Raw genomic sequence first — 6,658 nt, forward strand, 5'->3', positions numbered from 1 at the left:
CCCCCTCCCCAAAAAATGCTTTATCATATTTTTCCATTTCATTATCTTCCACCCTCCGAGGTTGGCACACTATCATTCTCGAAATTTATCTCTTTAATTCTCTATACATCTCTCTACCTCTGTTAATGACTTCTTCACATTTCTACTTTTTTCCTCTCCCTTCTCCCATTCTAATTCACCTCGCCTCTCTCTCTCTCTTTCTCTCATTATTCCTTATACAGTGTAATTTTTGCATATCTGGATCTTTCAAATTTTGTCATGATATTTCCTTTTCATTTCTCGCCCTTGCTAATTCAAATCTTCATCTCAATCAATTATTTTTCTAATTTGACAATTCATGGGACAACTATTGGTTTTAACTGGTATCAATTGGTTTGATATTCCAGTATGGTTAATGGGTTTTTTAAGTGGGTTATGGGAGGTCTATGGGTTTCAACTGGCATAATCTGTTCCATATTGGTTTATGGGTGTTTACTGGAATCAACTGGTAGATATATCAGTAAGGCCTATTGGTTTTAGCTGGTATCAATTGGTTTGATATTCCAGTATGGTTAATGGGTTTCAAGTGGATATGGGAGGTCTATGATTTCAACTGGTAAATTCTGGTCCAGTTTGGTTTATGGGTGTTTACTGGAATCAACTGGTAGATATATCAGTAAGGCCTATTGGTTCTAACTGGTATCAATTGGTTAAATGATATACCAGTATGGTTAATGGGTTTAAGATGGCATTAACTGGTATATGCACCCATTGAGTTTCTATGGGTTCCAACTGGCATCAAATGGTCCAGTTTGGCTTATGGGTTTTAAACTGGAATATATTGGTAGATAAACCAGCAAGGCCTATTGGTTTTAACTGGTATTAACTGGTGTACTAATTTATACCAGTATAGTTAATTGGTTTCAACTGGAATCAACTTGTATGTTTTCAGCATGTCCAGTTGGGACAATTGGTTTCAACTGGAATATACTGGTATGATGGGAGTTTACCAGTTGTGCCAATTGGTTTCAACTGGTCCCAGTTAAATCCAGTTGAAACCAGTTAAAATTTCAACTGGTTTCAACTGTTTTTTTTTACCTGGGTTCAGAGTTTATAAAAAAATAATCCTACAATTTTCTACAAATATTAATTACTATTTCTAGTAGGGAAACGTGTGTTCTGAGGGGCAAATCATATTTTAACCCCACCCCTCTTCCTCCCGATTCATTGAAAGCAACAAAACAAAGAGATGAAGCAAAAAGAATGACATTTTGTGTAAATTTATTACTTTTAAAATAAATACACACCAAAATTTGTAAAACAATATAATCTTTTCACCTGTCCCATGTCCTTTAATCATGACTGTATAAACATGATTAAAAGAGGTACATACACATACAAAAATATTTCTTAATCAGTTGTTAACACTTAATGTATAAAATATAAGAAAAAATTATACTTCATAATTATTTTTTGCTTTTTTAAAGTAGTTTCAACTTGTCTTTTAATTTACTTGATTTATTTGGGTTCAATATACATTTAAGAAAATTCACGTACTGCTAGCTTGCTTCAATTGAGTGAATCTAACTTAATTAGGCAAAGATGATTATTACTTATAAAATCATGTTGAATGTACTTATATTTTCAATTAACGCCTTATTGAAATAATGCATGAATATTCATTAGAGCAAGTCATTTTTATTTTTACTGTCATAGGCCTATCTATTTGTGTTTGAAATTGTTTTGGATAAGGGTGTGCATTTTATTCTTTTGTTGAATTAAAGATTGAGCAACATTAAATTTAGCAGAAAATTTCAGATTTCTTTTTAGGTTTTCGGAAAATGCTTATATTATTCTCATTGTTTTATTTGTAAGAATGAAACGATCGCGTATAAATATCTGTCAGTACCTATACATGTACAGGTAAGTGACAATGCACAAAGTCTAATATTTGGATAAAAGATGTCTAAGATGAAAATGATGCCACTAAAAGTGGGACGATGGGGGGAGCGGACTTTTTAATCACGAAAGTCCACTCCCCCATTTGATTTTTTCAAATATTTTAGTGATTGTTTTACTTAATTGAATTAAGTTATTGTAACTTAATTTTCTTGAGTAAAAATGGATGCAAAGAAAAAAATGTAAATTTTACTTAAAACTGCCAAACTCATAAATACTGGAAAAAATTTAAGTAATTTTTTGCCACAATTTTATACAGTCATTTCAACTATTTTTTTTTACAGTGTCGATTCAAATGAAATATATTATTCATATCCTAAATGAATACAATACCTAAATCAAGTGTACAACTACAAACATGACACATAATACATTAAAAAAAAAACATGAATAACTATATCGCATTTGTATGCTTAATAAATATTTCCATTTAAAAGAGAAAGATTTCTGTAAGATTTCATGAAGAGGAACTCACAGTGATGTAATTTATTCTTATTCTCCTTTTTTCCTCTTCCACCCCTCCTCTTCTATTTCTTCATAATCTTCTTCTCCTCTTCCTTCTTTGTCGCCTTCTTTTCTACTTATTGTTCCTTTGTATTATGACTTATCATCATTATCATTATAATAATTTTATGATAAAAATCATAAAAAGGTATCCACAATATCAATATAATGATTATTATCTTTGAAAAATGAAAATGAGTACTTTTGTTAATTTTACAAAGCGTTTAGAGAATACTTAAGTCAGTGAACAGTCATCATGGTCATATAGTTCCCTTGCCAGGTGCAACCAGGTCCATGGCGTCACGTCTTCAAAAGTCTTGACTCTTGAACAATCTGAAATAAGAAGAATCAGTGCAAACCACGTTAGCAGCTCAACTTGATAATAGCAGAGTGTTCACATTCATGTACAGTATGTATGATTTATGGAAGAGCCTTATGATGTTGCAATCACGGGCTTAAATTTAAAAAAAGATAGAATGTGAAATTAAAACAAGTGGAATGCCTCTGGCCGTCTCACCTGCATCACGTGATTCAATATAGCAGCAGTGCTGATTTTGAAAACTACTATAACTCGCACAAGATGTTCAGTGATACTTGGTTACTCTTATTTCCACGTTTTATGAACTAAACCCATACACTTATAGAGATATGATGGCAATTCAACAAATACCCCAAACGTGGCCAAAGTTCTTTGACCTTGATCATGTGACCTGAAACTTGCACAGGATGTTCAGTAATACTTGATTACTATTATGTCCAAGTTTCATGAATCAGATCCATAAACTTTCAAAGTTATGATGGTAATTCAACAGATACCCCCAATTCGGCCAAAGTTCATTGACCCTAAATGACCTTTGACCTTGGTCATGTGACGTGAAACTCATGCAGTATGTTCCGTGATACTTGATTAACCTTATGTATAAGTTTCATGAACTAGGTCTATATATTTTCTAAGTTATGATGACATTTCAAAAACTTAACCTTAGGTTAAGATTTTGATGTTGATTCCCCCAACATGGTCTAAGTTCATTGACCCTAAATGACCTTTGACCTTGATCCTGTGACCTGAAACTTGCACAGGATGTTCAGTAATACTTGATTAACCTTTTGGCCAAGTTTCATGAACTAGGTCCATATACTTTGTAAGTTATGCTGTCATTTCAAAAACTTAACCTCAGGTTAAGATTTGGTGTTGCCGCCGCCGTCGGAAAAGCGGCGCCTATAGTCTCACTCTGCAATGCAGGTGAGACAAAAAATGGGTTAATAGTCTCCGAATATTATTTTTGATACCCGTATATTGAAGTCAGAAAATATATTTCATTTCAATCATATCATTGGAGAAAATGTTAATGTGTGGTGTAAGGAGGGCAAGGGTGCAGGGTAGGCGACTCACCTCTAGTAGTGGGGGAAATAAGAGAACTTTAGAAGAGGGGAAGAACAAGAAATGGGGGGAAAATACATGAACACAAAATTGAGGTCAAGGTCATGTTTATGTTACCAACTTACCACCTATCTCTACTACTACTATTTTATTCTTAAATGCACTTATATTGTGTTTATGCTTGTAAGCTCACATTGTTAGTCTCTTTGTTGAGATTCTAATAAAAAATAAAATCAACTGAATCTGAATCTCTTGCAAAAGTTAAGTGGAAAATAATTGTTACAATAGTATGGATCCAATAGTCTACCTAGATTTTGTTTTCATTTTGACGAGTTACATTGTTCTTGCTCTTACATATTTTTGAGAATGCATTCCATAATTATATTGTCATTGATTGAAATATTAAGAGGGCTCAGATGTCAATTCAAACTTGACATTCTATAAAAATTCATGAGATTGATATTATCCATTTCTGTGAGTAAATTTAAGATGAATTTATTACAAGATGTGGATGAATTAAATAGATATAACAGTACATCACATTTACAACCGCTCTTAAGAGTAAAATAAATAAAACAAGTGGAATGCCTCCGGCCGTCTCACCTGCATCACGCGATTCAATATAGCAGCAGTGCTGATTTTGAAAACTACTATAACTCGCACAAGATGTTTAGTGATACTTGGTTACTCTTATTTCCACGTTTTATGAACTAAACCCATACACTTATAGAGATATGATGGTATTTCAACAAATACCCCCAACGTGGCCAAAGTTCATTGACCTTACATGACCTTTGACCTTGATCATGTGACCTGAAACTCGCACAGGATGTTCAGTGATACTTTATTAGTCTTGTGTCCAAGTTTCAAGAGTCAGATCCATCAACTTTCAAAGTTATGATGGTAATTCAACAGATACCCCCATTATGGCCAAAGTTCATTGACCTTTGACCTTGGTCATGTGACCTAAAATGCGCACAGGATGTTCAGTGATACTTGATTACTCTTATGTCCAAGTTTTATGAACTAGACCAACACACTTTCAAAGTTATGGCAGTAATTCAACAAATACCCCAATTTGACCAAAGTTCATTGACCCTAAATGACCTTTGACCTTAATCATGTGACCTGAAACTTGCACAGGATGTTCAGTAATACTTGATTACTATTATGTCCAAGTTTCATGAATCAGATCCATAAACTTTTAAAGTTATGATGGTAATTCAACAGATACCCCCAATTCGGCCAAAGTTCATTGACCCTAAATGACCTTTGACCTTGGTCATGTGACATGAAACTCAGGCAGGATGTTTAATAATACTTGATTAACATTATGGCCAAGTTTCATGAACTAGGTCCATATACTTTCTAAGTTATGCTGTCATTTCAAAAACTTAACCTCAGGTTAAGATTTGGTGTTGACGCCGCCGCCGCCGTCGGAAAAGCGGCGCCTATAGTCTCACTCTGCTATGCAGGTGAGACAAAAATAAATATTACCCTACAGTATACTTGTATTTACAAGTAGAATGTTCAATAAATACAACTTTATATACAAACTCACCTTCATACTAGAAGCTTGACCCCCTTATCCAAAGAGAGATTTCTTGTTCAATGGCACACAGTGGCAGAGTGTCTGGACTTCCATCTCCTTCCAGTTGCTGTCCCCCTCTTTCTTTCTACCTCTTCTCACCGTTTGTGTGGTTCACCTGTTAGAAAAGTGAATACCAAATTTTTCCATAGTAACAGATGAGAATGAATTCATATGTACATTTTGTATCAACAACAACAACTGAAGTCCCTTCTTTAAAAAATATTGTTATCATTACAGATTTTGTCAAATATATTTGACAGGGGTGTTGGACTTTTGGTACAGTTTCACTGGCTATTATAAGAACTGTGTAAAAATGAATTCTATCCATGAGTGCATTGTGAATGAGGTCTAGTCATTCAACCTTGAAATGGTTTGATGAACACACTAAGAATCAGGGTTCAAATTTGAGCCTTAGGGGTTGGTACAGTAAGGGGTGCTAGAGAGAGCAATGCTCATTTGTGCACCTTCATGGGTGTAACATAAGCTACATTAAGCACCATATAGGGTGCATATTTGAACCATGTAATGAAAGTTAATTTTTTTTTGAACATTTTTAATGTTTAAGTATTATACACCTTAAAAGGTAAAATGTTGCCCCTTTTATTGTGCAAATGAACATTTCTGGGTGCAAACAATAATAAGGACAATTTCACCTTTTATCACTTAGGGTGCAATATTACAAGTGTTTCATTTAGGCTTCAAATTTTTTAACTTAGAAAAATATGTTAGAAAAATGATTTACAAACGCAATATATGAATACTTCAAATGAAGATACATGTAGCATCCTAACCGATTATTACAGCGAGAATCAAGAAGATCCAAGGGAGTTTGAATTTTCGACCCCCTCGCGCCCCACCCGCGACATGGAAAATTGGCCAAAATTGGCCAAAATTGAGCAAATAATTTTTGTTTAATATAGCCCCCGAAACCCCCACCCCCCCAAATCAGCCGTCTTTGCTCCCTGGGATGTTTTAGCATCCTAACCGATTATTACAGCGAGAATCAAGAAGATCCAGAGCCATTTGATGTTATTTGTATTGTGACCTTTGTTGTATTAATATATTAGTTTAATATTCAACTCGTTATGATACATTGGTGTCTATATTTATTAGAGTCTTACACCAACGTCTTACGTCTTATATTATTAACCCTTGGCGCAGGGAGTTTGAATTTTTGACCCCCTCGCCCCACCCGCAACATGGAAAATTGGGCAAAATTGGCCAAAATTGAGCAAAATAATATT

At 34.2% G+C, this 6,658-nt stretch overlaps 1 long non-coding RNA gene across 1 annotated transcript; it reads right to left on the reverse strand.

The window, feature by feature from the left end:
* Positions 1-1,243: 1,243 nt before the first annotated feature.
* LOC135154772 (uncharacterized) lies at positions 1,244-5,531 on the reverse strand. Its single transcript, XR_010294212.1, has 2 exons — positions 5,385-5,531; positions 1,244-2,775 (listed from the first exon to the last, which is right to left on the reverse strand). It is a non-coding gene; the product is annotated as an uncharacterized LOC135154772 (long non-coding RNA).
* Between the last annotated feature and the right edge of the window lie 1,127 nt (positions 5,532-6,658).

This window comes from Lytechinus pictus, chromosome 7, assembly GCF_037042905.1.
Source record: "Lytechinus pictus isolate F3 Inbred chromosome 7, Lp3.0, whole genome shotgun sequence".
NCBI classification, from domain to species: domain Eukaryota; kingdom Metazoa; phylum Echinodermata; class Echinoidea; order Temnopleuroida; family Toxopneustidae; genus Lytechinus; species Lytechinus pictus.